At 40.8% G+C, this 17,666-nt stretch overlaps 1 protein-coding gene across 4 annotated transcripts in view; it reads left to right on the forward strand.

Moving 5' to 3' along the window:
• The first annotated feature begins 12,917 nt into the window (after positions 1-12,917).
• DNAH8 (dynein axonemal heavy chain 8) overlaps positions 12,918-17,666 on the forward strand; it is a 325,383-nt gene continuing 320,634 nt past the window's right edge. For all 4 annotated transcript variants that reach the window (XM_042986265.1, XM_042986264.1, XM_042986266.1 and 1 more), the window contains exon 1: positions 12,918-12,933. The gene's annotated coding sequence lies outside the window, so the exon portion shown is untranslated. The remainder of the gene's footprint in view (positions 12,934-17,666) is intronic.

Genomic DNA, 17,666 nt, shown 5'->3' on the forward strand with positions numbered 1-17,666 from the left:
GCCGCGGGGAGGGCGGCCGCTGACTTCCAGCCAATCGCTGCGCGTACAGCAAGTTGACTCTCTGCAGATTGGGTCCTAGTAAGTCAGCGCCTCCAGCCACACGACTCTGTGCCTCAAGACTACAACTCCCAAGGTGCCTTGCACTTGAAGAGGGTGGCTGGCTGAGGAAACACAAAATCCCTGCGGGCCGGAAAGAGTGGTTTTCTGGGTATTGCTTCCTGACCTGATTTTTTTTTTTTTTTTTCCTGCTTAATTGTTAAAGTTCAGGAAGCACCCAGACCTCAGGGCTGCAACTTGGTAGAAAATTGAAACCTGATGAAAAGAGAATTGGGAGCTATCCTTTTTAAATTATAAGGATCCAAAAGTATTTTCTCAGTTTAAGCAGTACAGAATAATTGAAACAACCCTGACTTAGTAAAAAAAAAATCTAGATTCAAGTTTTGGTTCCACTATTTATTCGCTATAGAAGCTTGAATAATTACTGGCCCCCCTCTGAGTTTCGTTGCAGGATTTTGGTGAGGTTCAAATGAGATTTAAGTCACAGTTTCACTACTTATGATTTAAATGTCCACAACTTGCAGTGTGTGTTTACATTAATTTTGCTAAGGCACATATTTTAATTGTGTTCACTGGAAGACTTAGTTATCACTGTTCTTTGATAACTGGCACATAGTATATGCTTAGTACATATTTCCTGTGGTTAAAAGACTAAGTGATCATAATTGGTGTAAACATAATTTAGAAAAGGGCCTGGTGCAGGGAGCCTGGGTGGCTCAGTAGGTTAAGCGTCCAACTTCAGCTCAGGTCATGCTCTCACGGTCCATGAGTTCAAGACCTGGGTTGGTCTCTGTACTGACAGCTCAAAGACTGGACCCTGCTTTGGTTCTGTGTCTCCCTCTCTCTGCTCCTCCCTCACTCACACTCTGCCTCTCTCTCAAAAATAAATAAACATAAAAATAAAAAATAAAGAAAAGGGCCTTATGTTAGTAAATTAATGAGGAATGAGATTTGACAAAGGGTTTTTAAATGAATAGGAGGGTCTATTGTAAATTAGCAAGAAGATAGATACATGTTAGGGATTTGGGTGGCAAGAGGTTGGGGAAAATGGGAGTTTATTGGCTCACCCAATCAGACTGAAGCAGGGCAGGGATGCATCTGGCACCAAACATGTAGCACCAGGCACCTGGCGTCTCCATCTCTCATCTCAGTTTCTTTCCTCATCTCCACTTCATTTTGTCAGACATACTTACTTTTCCAGTCCAGCAGCTTAGAGCTCTCAGCCTCTCAGCCTCTTACCTGAGAGGGAGCAACCACTTCCCTAAATTCCAACTTGATAAAATAGGAGGAGCTATGACTGGCCTAGACTAGGACCTATGCTAACTCTTGTGGTCAGGGCACTGTGATTGGCAACCAGGAATGGAACCACATGTTTGAAGTGGGAGAAGCAGCAGCTCCCCCAAAGAAGAGGGAGGCTGTTCTTATAAAATAAGAGGACTCGGTATACTGGAACCACAGAACTTCAGCATGGAAATAGACCTTAAAGCTGCTAATCCAGGAACTGAGGCAACATAAACCCTCCATACACTGTGCATCACTGAACTATTCCATAGAAGCCCAGACAAAAGAAATTTGTCTGAGATGTTTTATTGAGAAGACATTCCAAACTGTTCTTTTCCTCTAACCCTCTGGTAAACTTTCAGGATATAAGAGAAATAAACCATATAAATGGATAGGAAGCCTCAATATCATAAAATATTGATTCATTTTAATGAAATTAACCTATTAATGTAATTTTTTTTAGGTTTATTTATTTTGAGAGAGAGAGAGAGCACAAGCAGGGGAGGGGCAGAGAGAGAGGGAGAGAGAGAGAATCCCAAGCAGGCTCTACACTGCCAGCGCAGAGCCTGATGTGGGGCTCAAACCCACGGACTGTGAGATCATGACCTAAACCAAAACCAAGAGTTTGACTGAGCCACCCAGGCACCTCTGTAATGCAATTTTAATAAAAATGTTGATGGATTCTTTATTGAACTGAAGAAGCTGGTTCCAGATTCTATTTTTAGATCTCCAAATAGGCAAGACATATTTGAAAAATAAACAAGTAGGGGGACCTAAACTTCTAGATAATAGGATTTACTATAAAGCTGCAGTTACACAATGTGGCAATGGCACTGGTAGGCAGAAATCAATAAATGGAAATTGTGATATGCAGCTCTAAGATGTCACCAATAATCCCCACCTCCAGGTATTCGCACTTTTGTGTTATCCCCTCCCCCTGAGTATGGATTTAGTGACTTACTTCCAAAGCATAGACTATGGCTGAAGTGATGGCTTGTCACTTCTGATATTAAATTATACAGTGATTCTTGTCTTGGGAGATCTTTCTCACTTTCTTTTTCTCCAATCTCTCACTGAGGGTAAGCAAGCTGCCACATTGTGAGCAACACTATGGATAGGCTCATGTGGCAAGGAACTGTTTCAGGTCTCTTATCAATAGCCAGTCAAGACCTGAGGCCGGCCAACAGCCACATGTGTAAGCTCGGACGTGAGTCCTCTCCCAACATGGCTTTGAAATAACTGCTGCCCTGGTTGACCCCATAATTTTTACTCTATAAGAAACCTGGAGCCAGAAGTATCCGTCTAGACCATTCCCAGATTCCTAACCCACAGAAACTATCAGATAACAAAATTTTGTTGTTTTTAGCTGCAAAGTTTTGGGATAATTTGTTGTGCAGCAATACACAACTAATATATACATACACATATAAAAACTTGATATAGATTAGAGCTAGTACTGCTGATCAGTAGGGAAAAGATACATTTTTCAATGAATGGTTTAGGACAGCATAGTTTATCTATATGAGAAAAGAAAAGATTTCTCTATTTCATACCATAAAGAAAAACAAAAGTCCAAGTGTATTAAAAATATAAATGTGAGGGGCACCTGGGTGGCTCAGTCATTTGGGCATCCGACTTCAGCTCAGGTCATGATCTCATGGTTCCTGGGTTCCAACCCCACGTCAGTCTCTGTGCTGACAGCTCAGAGCCTGGAGTCTGCTTTGGATTCTGCGTCTCCCTCTCTCTCTCTACCCCTTCCCTGCTCCCACTCTGTCTCTCTCTGCCTCTCAAAAATAAATAAACACTATATACATACATATATATATATATGTATGTATATATATATGTAAAAAAGCAAAAACTTAAAACATAAAGAGCAAAATATCAGAGAATATCTTTATGAATTCATGGTAGGAATTTCTTAATGTAAAAGTACAAAATATAAAAGAAAAAAGGATCTTAACTACAACACACCATAAAAAAATAAAAAAAGAAACCAGCCACGGAGTGGGAGAAGGTAGGGGCAACACACATAGCCATCAAAGGATCAGTATCAATAATAAGTAAAAACTCTTACAAATCAATGAAAACAATATAAGTAACTGAATAGAAAACATGACAAAAAGGAAAAACAGGCAGTTTACGAAAGAGGAAACACAAATACCTAATAAGCATATTAAAAAAATGCTCCGACTCCCTGGTAAACAGAAAAATGCCATTTAATATAAAAATGAGGTTCCTTTTTTGCCTTTAAAACTGACAAAAATTTAAAAATCAAAAGTCTGTGTTGATGTGAATGTAGAACTGAAATTCATTCATATACATTTGCTGATATAAACCCAAATTATTATAAACACTTTAAAATAATGACAGTATCTAGTAAAGTTACAGAGAGTACATCCTAGGATCCATGAATAAGCATATGTCCTAGAGGATTATTGTGACTATACTGGTTTAACATGGTTTGAATAGAAAAAAAATTGATAAAGCCTAAGTGTCCAAAAGCAAGAAAACAGTGTTATTTCATGCAGCAGAATACTATACGTAAGTGAAAATGAATGAATCAGAGGAACATAGTCCAACATGGATAAATCTCACAAATAGAAATGAAATAATTAAAAGTTGCAGAAGAATCCATATGGCAGAACACCATTTTTGCAAAGTTTTAAATTGTGCAACGATAGAATGTATTGCTTGGGACTAAATATACTTAGAGTGATGGGGTCAGGAAATGCCTAGGAATACACAACTCCAAATACAGGAACATGATTTCCCCTAAGGGATGGTAGAGGAGAAGAGGGGAGGGATATACTGGGGATTTAAATATTTTGACGTTGTTTCATAACTAAAGGTGATGGTGGATAAATGGATAATTGTTTCATTCTTTATGCTTCCCTGTATATCTTAAATATTAAATAATATACTTTCAAAAGCTTAAAAGTAATAAGTGCCACATATAGAAATAAAAGGAAAGGCAGCAGTAATGGGGAAGGAATAGTGTAAAATGGTCACTATTTGAGAAGACACAAATTCCAAATAGAGCATAAGTGTTTCTTTTTTTTGGTAGAAGGATTATTAGTTTCCTACAGTTGTAACAAACCGTCAAACCCGTGGTGGCTCAAAATAACAGAAACTCATTCTCTCACAATATTAGAGGCTGAAAGTGTGAAATGGAGGTGTCAGCAGGGTTATCCCCCACTACAAAGGTTCTGGGAGAGAATCCTCCTTCTCCTCTTCCAGCTTTTGGTGGCTCTTGCTTTTCCTTGGTTTACAGCAGCATAAATCACTGCCTCTGTCTTCACATGGCCTTTTCCCTATGTCTAAAATCTCTCACCCCTTTCTCTTCTAAGGACACCAGTCACAGGATTAAGGGTCTGTCACAGTACTCCAACCTGTCTTAAGGGTTAACTTGCTTCAAGCTTATGCACTCCTTGCTTGCTGAACTAAGTCCCTTGATCTATAGCAGAACTAACTTACTTTCCTTGAGATTTTCAGACGACTGGCCTTGAGAAGCAAAGGACCCAACTTTCCTCGACCCAACTTTCCTAGAAGATAAGGCCTGACTACATTGGAAAACAGTTGCCACTGATGCCAGCAGGTCCATTCAAGGTCATGTCAACATAGGACAAATCTCCTGGGCACCTGATTCTTCTGCACATAGCCCCCTCCCTTTTCTCATGCCTCCCCTGTTTTAAAAATATATTTTTTAATGTTTTTATTTTGAAAGAGAGAGAGCGCAAGCAGAGAAGGGGCAGAGAAAGAGAGGGAGAGAGAGAGAATCCCAAGCAGCCTCTGCATGTCAGCACAGAGCCAGACCAGGCGCTGGAACCCACACAAAACGTGAGATCACGACCTGAGCCAAAATCAAGAGTTGGATGCATAACCAACTGGGCCACCCAGGTGCCCCACCCGTGCCTCCCCTTTTAAAACCCTCCAGCTTCCCCTGAATGGGGAAGATGGTCTTTGAGACATTAGTCTGCCCTCTTCCCAGGTTACCAGCTTCCTGAATAAAGCAACCTTTCTTTGCCTGCCATCACTTGTCTCTACAGTATTGATTTTCAAGCATTAAGTAAGCAAATCTGAGTCAGGAACTGATTCTCAGCCCTGTAACTATTATTATTAGTGTACATAGTAAGGGACAAAAAATACTGAACTGGTAACAGGGGTCCTGAATTTTAGTCATGGGACATGCTGCCCAGTAGCTCAATGAATTAGTTCTGAAACTCAAATGGTGAAGCTGCTCTCTAGTCCTGGATGTCCTCATTTGTAAAACAAAGTGCAGGAAATAAGATGATATCCAAGTTCCCTTCCTGTTCCGAAAATCTATAACTCCATGATGAGTCTGTTTTTCAAGCCTCAGCCACTGACAGAAAGATCACACTATTGACAGAAATAAAAATGTCAAAACAATCAACTGAAGATGTCTAGATTTCGTAGGGAATATGCAATTAGAGTACAAAGATTATCAATATGTGTTATGTTATAATTGTCCTAATATAGCCACAATTTAAGTAGCCAGACATTCAAATAAAACACATGTAAATATTGAGTGACTATCTACAGTTTAATGTCTTGAGTTTACTCTTCCAGGATTATTGGTTTATGGCTGAAATAGCACATTTTTTTACCTTGTTTAGTTGTCCATTCTATTTGGCCAAAAAAGAAAAAGAAAGAAAAAAAAAGACTGCCAATGCAGAAATCTAAAATACCTGGCAATAGGTACCTAAGCAACTAATAAAATGATGTCCATTGAGGAAAATTAACTTAACCATAAAAGTGTTTTAAACATACTCTCAATAGATTTTCTAATCTAATCTTAACTGACACATACAAAAAATATGTATAGGCTCTTTGTAGTGAATTGAATTGTGTCCCCCTAAAATATGTCCAAGTCTTAATTCCTGGTACCTGTGAATGTGACCTTATCTAGAAATAGTGTCTTGCAGATGTAGTTAATGATCTCAAGGTGAGATCATCCTGAATCTACAGTGGATCTATTACCAGACAAAGAACCAGGTCCCTCATTGTATTTTCAAGGTCTTCGGCAACCCAACCATTTACTGTTTTATATATGCTGCATGTTTTTTTCTTTCCATGAAGCCTTAAGAGAACTCTCTAGAAGATGTACTTTTCCCATATCTCAGGCATCGTCAGGAGTGTTATCATTTGGCAGTATTCCATGAGCCTATTTTCTGTCAGAGGTCATTAAACTATTACACGGATCACGGTGCTACAAACCTAATACTGCAATGCACATCTTTAGAACAAAACCTGTGTCCCTATTTGGCACAGTATTATTTGTTTAGAATATATTTTCAAAAGAGGAATTTGTAGGTTAAGGCACATGGATATATTTAAGGTTCTTTAAAATATATAACATTCTGTAATTTGTTTGTTACTACATAGAATCTATAGACATACTCTGGGAAGATGGCAAGGACTAAACCATAAGTGCCAAAACTAGATGATGAGACAAAAAAAAAAAAAAAAGGGCCAGAGAGAAACCCTTTATTACTCACAGCCCAACAAACAGCAGGAATATCATCACAAGGGAAACCAGTTCTGAGCCCAAGTACCACTTGGCAACACTGTGGCTCACATGCAGCTGGTGGATTGGGGGGGCAGCTAAGGAATCCAGGGCTAAGGGCTCATCATCTTTTGTAGCAAGCAGTAAACCAGCCAGTGCCCCTCCCACGGGAACACGGGAAATGAGCAGTTGGTTCTAGGTCCTAATGTGATTGCTGTCATCTACTTAATTGCCTAAACACTAGCTAAAGATACAGCTCAGAGTCAGAGGACAGTTAGGTCTTGCAGTTTGGCATAGTTCCCTGTGGACTCCATAACTTCATACTGCATAATCACCGCATGGTACTTCTTAACATGGATGGACCATGTTTTATTGAACTTTACTTGTGATTTTTATAGTCATTGCTGGCTTTGGGATGTTTTGTTTTTGTTTTAATCAGTTGTCAGATATTCCAGTTCTCATTTTGGACTGATCTGCTCTACAGTCAAAGACTGACTCTAATACCTAATTAAAACCGACACCAGCCGCACCATGTCAGGGAGTTATAAGGAAAACAGAAACGTACTGGAAAGGGCAGGGGGGTAGACTTTGAAAAGAAGTCCATTTTCTTCAGAGTCTTTCTGTTCTCTGTATTACCAGTCATAGGTTTCTGAGCAAACAAATTCAACAGAAAACAATTAACATTCTCAAGTGAAACGCTAAGTAGCTTCAGAAAAGTGTAAAGGTCATGGGGGCACCTGGATGGCTCAGTGGGTGGAGCCTGCGACTCCTGATCCCAGAGTGGTGAGTTCCAATCACACATTTGGCGCAGAGATTATTACTTAAAAGAAAGAAATCTCAGAAAGGAAGAAAGAAAAAAGGAAAGAAGGAAAGAAAAGGCCATAGAAAACTTTATTTTATACATTTAAGCATTTCCATGGCAGTCCTCTCAAAGCATACCTTGGAATCCTCCCAAGCCCGCACCCCGCTCAATTTCCCGCTCTAGGTGGCTGCCCTTCAGTGACCCAATGACCCTGGCCGCTCCACGATGTTTCACTTCTCCAGCTCCAAAGGCGGGGCGGGGTGGGAGTGGGGTGCGTGTCCCGTGCAGAACAGCACGCGCGCAGGGGCGGGCCTCCCCCCGCAGCCTGTGCTCCGCAACCGGCACCGCGCGGGGAGCAGCGCTCAGCACAGCCCACGCGGGGCGCCCCAGAGCGAACCGGTGCCAGACTCTCAACGGCCGCACCTCGGTGGCCGCGGAGCCGGGAGCAGCTCCCCCTGCGCACCCCGGCCTCCTCGCCGACCTGGGTGAGCTGCGGACGGCGGCAGGTGAGTGCGCGGCGGGGGCTCGACGGGGACGCGACGAGCTCCTGTCCCTAGCCCTCTCTTCTCGGGATGCGAAGGCCCGCTTTCCTCCCTAGGTGGGGATCACAGTCGGTGCTGGAATTCAGTTTCTCACCTCCCAGCTAGTCCTCTCGACCAGCCCAGCTAACACCCTACAGCACAACCCCAGCTCAGTCATCGCCTTTTGTAAATCCCAGTCTCTTCACTCCCTCTGCTAAGAGTTCAAAACTAAGGCAGACTAAATACCTATCCCTCCAGCTTATTTTCTCTACCTCCCTTTTCCTCTCTCCCCTGCACCCCGAAAGTCTCATCACTGAGCGTCCCACTTTTCCCGAGCAAGCTCTCCCTTTTCCTGCTTTGGTGCATTTGCACTCTGTTATCCCCCCGCCTGCAGCCTGAAATAAATACTCCCCTAGTCCATGTTCTCATGACAGCTCTTCTTCAGAGCCAACTCAAATGTCTTGTCTGTCAGGTTGTTTTCCAGAAGTTTCTCTTTTATGTCAGTCTCTCTCAGCCCTTTGCTAATTCACCTTTTCTTGACACTGACCATCCAGTGTATGTTTAACAGTCTGTCCCCCCAACTTGTTTGTTTTGCTCCAGAAGAGGCCTCTTAGTTTTGTTTTCTTTTTTAAATGTTTTTATTTATTTTTAAGAGAGAGAGACACACAGAGCACAAGCAGGGGAGGGGCAGAGAGAGAGGGAGACACAGAATCTGAAGCAGGCTCCAGGCTCTGAGCTGTCAGCACAGAGCCTGATGTGGGGCTCAAACCCACAAACTGTGAGATCATAACCTCATCTGAAGTCAGAGCCACCCAGATGCCCCGGGGTCTCTTAATTTTATATGTAGCTACAGCCACCAAGCACACAGAAGACCTTCCACCATCAGGAATCAGCTAATGCAAGAAGGGATAGGATTATAGAAATGGGTGCAAGAAGAAGGAATGAGGTTGAAGTGGCTGTCGGCTTCACTCCCTGGTGTGTCATTTGCTCACTTCAGTCTTCCTATGCGTGGAGAAGTCCACTGTCCTAACTGCTCCTGAAAATGAGCAGGGATGACTTTGTGCAGGTGCAATGAACCTTCAAATTGAACTTAAGGAGAAGGACTGGTGGAAATTGAGAATGATTGCAAGTGGCATCAAGTTGTCTGTGGAGGGGAAAGAAATGAATAGGTGTTTATCCTGAATTCACTCTGCTTGATGGCTAGACAAGTATGAATACTTGCGTCTTTATTGCATAAGTAATCTTGCCAAATCCTAAAATCCATAGGGAATTTTAGGTTCTAAATGTTAATGGTGCAGGGGACAATATAAACACGTGTCATGTGTTGTTGTATATGATACATACACATATGAGTAAAATAGGCACATGATTCTATTTTTTAAAAAATCATACAGAAAGTTATAAAATTGGAAAGTACAACTCTTCCTCTACTTCCCCCTCCATCTTTCTCTCTCAAGGGGATCGCTTGTGATAACTTTTGTGTATCTTTCCTGGAAAGCTTTTAACATGTTTTATCAAATCTAAACTATTACTGATCATAATTTTATGCAGTTACATAAATGAAAATTACATAGTTATGTAACTGCATGAAGGAAAACATGTGATGAAAGAAAAAATGTTGCCAATTAAACCTTTTAAAAAAATGTGCATCTTAGAAAAGATGAAATGCCATATATACGCATTTATATATACACTTATAAAAATGTATACAGTCGGTACTGTTATGTAGTGTGCTTTGCTTTGCTTTTTTTCTTTCATATAAATAATCCGTGTTGGAGATCTTTCTACATCTGTAGATGTAGTTCTACTTCATTCTTTTTATTTCTAGTGTCTGTATTAAAATTTTATTGAACAGGATACTATTATCAAGCTCAAACTTGTCTGTGCACCCACCCAATGAGCAGTAAGCCAATGCCTGAGGCACGAGTTCTGAAGCAAAGAAAGCTTTATGATCAGAAGGACAGAACCAAGGAGAAGGCAAGGGTCATTCCCAAAGCTGCTTCCCCCTGCTAAGCGTTGGGACAGCTTCTGTACATGAGAGGAGGCTAAGGGGTTTCTTGAAACCTTAAGGGAGGGGGCCTTGAAACAATCTGGAGGTAAGCACTCTTCCCACAATGAGGAGCTATTTGGCACCTAGTAGAATCAGATATGTCAAGACAAATGTTACTGTCTGGTTTCCCATTAGGTTTCTACAATCAGTGGGTAACCGGGGAGTAGGGGGTAAAGAAGCAATTAATGATTGATCGTGCCTGAGGTTAAGAGGTGCATAAAACATAAGTAGAGAACCAATCAGTACGTGGAGCTAAGTTAATGCAGTTAATACATCTATAGTTCTGTTTATGCTTTCAAAACAAGTCCAGGAACCAAGCATTTGGCCTTAGTACTGCAGTTCAATTAAATGGGTTCTCCTCCTACCTCTTCTTTCCTTCCTTCCTCCCTTCCTTCCTCCCTTCCTTCCTTCCTCCCTCCCTTCCTTCCTCCCTTCCTCCCTTCCTCCCTTCCTCCCTTCCTCCCTTCCTCCTTCCCTTCCTCTTTCTCTCTCTCTCTTTTTTTGTAATTGGTTACCACTTATTGAGCACCTACTATATTTAACATCTTTTTAAAAATTGAAGTATAATTAACACAGAGTGTTATATTCCTTTTAGGTATACAATGGGTCCTTTAGAAGGGACATTTTTTGGATGTTTCCAGGAAGTATGTTTGTTTTTGCACTTGTTTTGCTGTTACAAACATGTTGCAGTGAACAATCAACCTTCTCTGTATATATACATACATACATACATATGTACATACATACGTACAAATTGGATATAATGTGAATAATATAGTAAGCTAATTCATGTTTACTAAGATTTTCCCATTTCAACTATGTACTCTATTCAAACTTTTGGTACAGTTTTTAGGAATTCTAAATAAAGTAGTTGTATACATTTCCTAACCTAAAATTAAATGGTTGCATCAGTCTTTGGAAGTGGTAAGCTGGTATTTTATTTTCAGAGTTTATTACATGCCCAGTACGATTTGGCATTTGAAAGCCATGTAGAAAATGCATCTTAAATTATTTTGTTAAGAGGAAGAATTCTACACTTCCCCTAGGCAAGATCTCCCCACATGGGCCGTGGTTTATTTATTTATTGGGCAATTTATTTATTTATTTTGGAGCGTGGGGCGAGCTGAGGGCAAAGTACAGGCTAAAAGCACCTCCTCCCTGCCCCCAGGTGGGATATGTGAGATATTCCTCGGACACTCCTGGCTGCTCAAGAACAGGGGAAAGGAAAGAAAGCAAATGGGTGACTGAGAAATCACAGGCATGCAGGACAGGAGTCTCCTTCAGTTTACAGATAACTTCGTGAACTGCAAGAAAAAGGCAATCTTATCCATACCGTAATCTCCAGAAACCTATAGACTCCATTTCCCGGAGCCCTAATATCACCCTCATCAAGATGTAACGGGGTTTAAGTGCTTGCCATGGTGATGTGGGAAACAAAGGCAAATGAGAAATGAAATTCCCTTACTGCCTATAGCCCATTTACAAGTCCTTGAAACAGGCCGAGTGACCTTCCTCTAGGAGCCCAGTTGCCTCGATGATGACACTTTGCAAAATGGAATCTTGGCTTATTATTATCCTGATCCTTCCTCCCACCCCCAAGATCCTGTGAGTCTACTAAAACACATAAAAATTCCTTTGCAAGCCTTCTTTACTTTAACCCCCAAGTATATGTTGGCAATTATACTGCAAGCATATGGCCCCTGATGTCCATCTGAATAGTCTCATGACTGAGGTTTTACTAAGGAATATAATAAATGACATTTTCCTAACAACAGCTAGCCCTTCAAGGTCCTGGAAACTTTGCTTCCAAAATTCCTTAGAGACTTAAGCTGTCCCTGACCCCCTCCCAACCTGAAGGTTTATAATCAGTCACTCTTCACAGCCCCAGTGCAACTCTTTCTGCCATGGGTCCTGTCCCTGTGCTTTAATAAAATCATCTTTTTTGCACCAAAGACATTTTCAAGAATTCTTTCTTGGCCACTGCCTCTAAACCCCAATATCACCCCAAACCCCATGGTTAGATATGTGATTTATTTTAAAAATATTAAAGCATAACAAATTATTTAGAATTTATTTATTTCTCACTCACAATAGTGATTAATACCTGGTTATCAGTTTCTTTATATTCAGTGTTTGTTCATAGACTATTAACCATAAACACTCTTTAATGTTCACAGAATAAGAGCTTATCCTGCCCTTAGCTTGAAATATTGAGGCACTTGGCTGGCTCAGTCAGTGGAGCATTTGACTCTTGATCTTGGGGTTGTGGGTTCAAGCTCCACACTGAGTATAGAGATTGCTTAAAAATAAAATCTTAAAAGGGGCTCCTGTGTGGCTCAGTTGGTTAAGTGTCCAACTTGGGCTCAGGTCATGATCTCACGGTTTGTGAGTTGGAGCCCCGCATCAGGCTCTGTGCTGACGGCTTAGAGGCCTGAAGCCTGCTTTGGATTCTGTATCTCCCTCTTGCTGCCCCTCCCCTGCTCACACTCTATCTCTCTTTCTCTCAAAATAAATAAATATTAAAAAAAAATAAAAAATAAAATCTTAAAAAATATATGCAGGTACATAGATATCAGCACTTAGTAGAGCACAAGTTAAACTCTTTCATGAAACATATAAGTATTCTAATGTTTCAGAAATTAAATGCTTTTTATTCCTCCTTAAACAGTTTCACCTAAGTTCCAAGGAAACTGAGGTAAGACGACACACATAGAGGTGGAAAGTGTATATATGTTATAGTGAAATGTTTACCTGAATTGAAGCTATAGATTGCATTTATTAGATTAGCATATGAGCAGAGTCAGTCAAAATGGATTTTTTCTGTGTATCTTATGATAAACTTGATGAATTTTTTTTTTTTTTTTAGATTTTTTTTTTTTTAACGTTTATTTATTTTTGGGACAGAGAGAGACAAAGCATGAACAGGGGAGGGGCAGAGAGAGAGGGAGACACAGAATCGGAAGCAGACTCCAGGCTCTGAGCCATAAGCCCAGAGCCCCACGCAGGGCTCGAACTCACGGACCGCGAGATCGTGACCTGAGCTGAAGTCGGATGCTTAACCGACTGAGCCACCCAGGCGCCCCAAAACTTGATGAATTTTTGATGAGATTTTCAGAACTACTTAGGAGTGCTAGAAAAAAATCACTGGCAAAACTAAGCCAATTTGGGGACACCTGGGTGGCTCAGTCAATTGGGTGTCCAACTTCAGCTCAGGTCATGTTCTCATGGTTCATGGATTCAAGCCCCACGTTGGGCTCTGTGCTGACAGCTCAGAACCTGGAGCCTGCTTCGGATTCTGCGTCTCCATTTCTCTCTGCTCCCTCCCACACTCACATTCTGTCTCTCAAAAATAAAATAAACATTAAAAAAGTTGAAAAAAAAAAAAAGAACTGAGACAGTTTTCTAACATATTAGCATTAAGATCTGTGCTTTAAAAAAAACATGTTTTATCATTCGTTATTTACTTATTTTAATTGATTCTGAATCCTTGCTGTTTGTAGTCATTTGGAAGAATAAATATAATATGACATCATTCTAAGCTTTTTTTCCCCTACTAACTTCTCCCTTTTTTGACCTCTTCATAGCCTTTCCTGTCTTTACCTCTTTACTTTTCTTTCTAGGTTTCTTCCCTCTCTTCTTATTGAATCCAGCTTAGTCTTCAAATGCAACTTATGCTCAAATCCTCCATGAAATCCTCTTTGTCTATTTTGTTGACACTAATTCTTCCCTTCTCTGAATTATTTTCCAGTAGAACTCTGCAGTTTCACACTCTTGACTGATTTGCGAAGATCTCTCTCCAATAGCATTGTGAATCCTTGAGGACAAAAGTCTCCTTGTTTTCTGCCTCTCAGAGTGAGTATCGTGGCCCTGGGCACATAGTAGTTACACCATTTTGCATGGCGGCTGGGGCTGTGGCACAGGAACAGGGGAGAAGCTTTCATTTTTTTCTTCCCTTTCATACTTGTTTTCAATGAAATTTCCTTCTCTAAGGCTAGGGATTCAGCCTGACCTTAGTAACCATAGGTACTCTTTAACCCAACTGGTGATATTCAGGACTAAATGAAGCATTTTTAGCTTTAATATTCTTTCTTTGCAAGATCACAAATAGCTATTTGAGTAAGGGGTGGGGGAAACTGGTGCCTACAGAGGGTTAACAGTCATCTGTGCCTAAACTAATTCTATCTCTTTTTTACCTTTCTAATTTAGTATTAAAATGCCTTCTTTTTTCCCCTGGTGGGTTTGAGGGGAAATTTTCCAAACTAAAGCTTCCTGACAGATGGTCAATAAATTGGTCATTTCCTTACTGCAGTGTTTATCGTTTTTTTTAAATAGCATTTTATTTGTTTTTTTTTTAACAATTTTTTACTTTATTATTATTATTTTTTTAATGTTTATTAGTTTTGAGAGAGAGAAAGAGAGACAGCAAGCAAGGGAGGGGTGGAGAGAGAGACACACACAGAATCAGAAGCAGGCTCCAGGCTCTGAGCTGTCAGCACAGAGCCCAATGCGGGGCTTGAGCTCACAGACCACGCCTGAGATCATGACCTGAGAGGCTGAAGTAAGCCTCTTAACCGACTGAGCCACCCGGGCACCCTGTTAACAGTTTTTTTAAGTTTATTTATTTATTTTAAGTGAGAGAACGAGAGCAGGGGAGGGGCAGACAGAGTGGGAGAGAGAGAGAATCTCAAGCAGGCTCCAACAGTGTAGAGCCCCTATGCAGGGCTCAAACTTGCTAACTGTGAGAACATGATCACAGCTGAAATCAGGAGCTGGTAGCTTAATGGATTGAGCCACTGAGGCTCCCCTAAAAATAGCATTTTAAAATTGAGTTATAAGCTTATTTCACATAACATAAAGTTCACCATGTTAAGGCATAGCCTTCAATGGTTTTTATTATATTCACTGTGTTGTGCAACCATAAATAATCGCTATCTAATCCCAGAGCATTTCTATTATCCAAAAAAGACAGTCAGGCCTATTAGCCATTAGGCCCAGTTCTTCCTTCCCTATCCCCTGGCAACCTCTGATATACTTTCTGTCTCTATGGATTTGCCTTTTCTGGATATTTCATATAAAAAGATTCATACAATATGTGGCCTTTTGTGTTTGGCTTCTTTCACTTAGTGTGGTGTTTTCAAGGTTCATCCCTGCTCTAGCATGTAACAGTCCTTCATGCCTTCTTATGACAGAATAATATTCCATTATAAGGTATGCCACATTTCAAGGTATGCCATGAACATTTACCTACAGATTTTTGTGTGAACAGATGTTATCAATTCTCTTGCATGGAATTGGTAAAATTCTACCCTGGACTGGAATTACTGGCTCATGTGGTCATTCTGTGATTAGGTTTTTTTGTTTTGTTTTGTTTTAATGTTTATTTATTTTTGAGACAGAGAGAGACAGAGCATGAATGGGGGAGGGTCAGAGGGAGGGAGACACAGAATCTGAAATAGGCTCCAGGTTCTGAGCTGTCAGCACAGAGCCCGATGCGGGGCTCGAACTCACGAACTGCGAGATCATGACCTGAGCCGAAGTCGGCCGCTTAACCGACTGAGCCACCCAGGCGCCCCTGTGATTAGGTTTTTGAGAAACTAACTGCCAACCTGTTTTCCTCAGAGACTGTACTATTTTACATTCCCACCAGCAATGGATGAAGATTTACAGTTCTCTACAACCTTCTCTACACTTTTTATTGTCTTAAAAAAAAATTTTAGGGGTACCTGGGTGGCTCAGTCATTCTTGATTTTGGCTCAGGTCATGGTCTCATGGTTCATGAGTTCAATCAAGGCCTGCATCAAGCTCTCTGCTGTCAGCACGGAGCCTGCTTCATATCCTCTGTCCCCCCCCCCCGCCTCTCTGCCCCTCCCCAGCCTTTGCGTGCACACACACATGCTTGCTCTGTCTCAAAAATAAATAGACAATACAAAAATTTTTTAAAAAATTATAGCCATCCTAGTGGGTGTAAAGTGCCATCTCCTGGTGGTTTTGATCTGCATTGTCTTCGTTGAGCATTGAGTGTTTTTCCATGTGCTTGTTGGTCATGTGTTATATATATATATATATAAATATATGTATTTATCAAGCATTGTTATACATCTCCCCAAGCATAGAACTTGGCATTTATTTATTTTTTTTAAATTTTTTTTAAACGTTTATTTATTTTTGAGACAGAGAGAGACAGAGCATGAATGGGGGAGGGTCACAGAGAGAGGGAGACACAGAATATGAAACAGGCTCCAGGCTCTGAGCTGTCAGCACAGAGCCTGATGCGGGGCTCGAACTCACGGACTGCGAGATCATGACCTGAGCCGAAGTCGGATGCTTAACTGACCAAGCCACCCAGGCACCCCAGAACTTGGCATTTAATTGTTGACAGTTAATATGACTTCCCCAGTCTTCTCCATGGAACTCATATGTACCCTACCAAGACTTACCTTAAATGACAGCTCCTCCTTAGAGATTTCCTTCTTGAGTTTTCTCCTCTGATGCTACAGATTCTCGTGCACACCTTGGCTGACTGTAATGAAACTTTAAGGGTTGGTATGTTTGCCTCCTTCGTTAGGCTGTGAGCTCTCAGCCAATGACTAGAGGTGAGAGAACAGTGCTTTTTTTCAGAAACTGCCAGAGCTGCTGTGACCTCAGGCAACACCCAGGGCAAAGGCAATGGAAGAAAACTGGAGAGATTGGAACCGAGTCAGGAAAGCCCTGGAGGACACAAGAGTTTGTGTTTGGCACCCAGAAGTAGGGCAGTGATATGATATGATCTGATATTTAGAAAGATCATTTTTGTCTGTGTGATTGGGTAAGACCTATGACTTCTGTGGGTCTTAGTTTCATTAGCAGTAAAAAGGGAGAGCTGAACTAGATACTTTCTAAGGTTTTTTTTCTAGTTCTGAAATTATGTGCCATGAATCTCAGAAATCTGGACTCCTCAGGGAATGAACTGTGTTGGATAATAACGTTTTCTGAAAATTTAATCTGTGCCAACCCTTAAAAAAAATAGTGGCCATTTTTAGATGAAAAAAATCAGTAAGATTAATTGAATACTTCCCTGACTTCTTAAACATACTATCATGATTTAATTTTCACCTTTCCTTGATGGCTTAAATAATAGTGACTCTATAGTGGTATAAATAATGGTGGAAAGAGCACTGGTTGCCTACAGAGAATCTCTCTAGTGCTAGTGAGCTTAGTCAGTGTATGTGTTTTACCATTATATTGAAATTTAAGTAAATTTTGCTTTGGTTTCAGAAACTAGACAACCATGCCTGACAATATCCTTTGAAAATGGGCATGATTCTCCTACTGAGTAGAGTGAATTGTTTTGCAGAATTCAAAAGCATAAATTAGAACAGAGTGACAGGCAGTTGATATGACTTCCCTAGTATGTATCATTATACTTGTTCTTGAGCTACTATAGATAGT

This window comes from Panthera tigris, chromosome B2 (assembly GCF_018350195.1).
Source record: "Panthera tigris isolate Pti1 chromosome B2, P.tigris_Pti1_mat1.1, whole genome shotgun sequence".
NCBI lineage: Eukaryota > Metazoa > Chordata > Mammalia > Carnivora > Felidae > Panthera > Panthera tigris.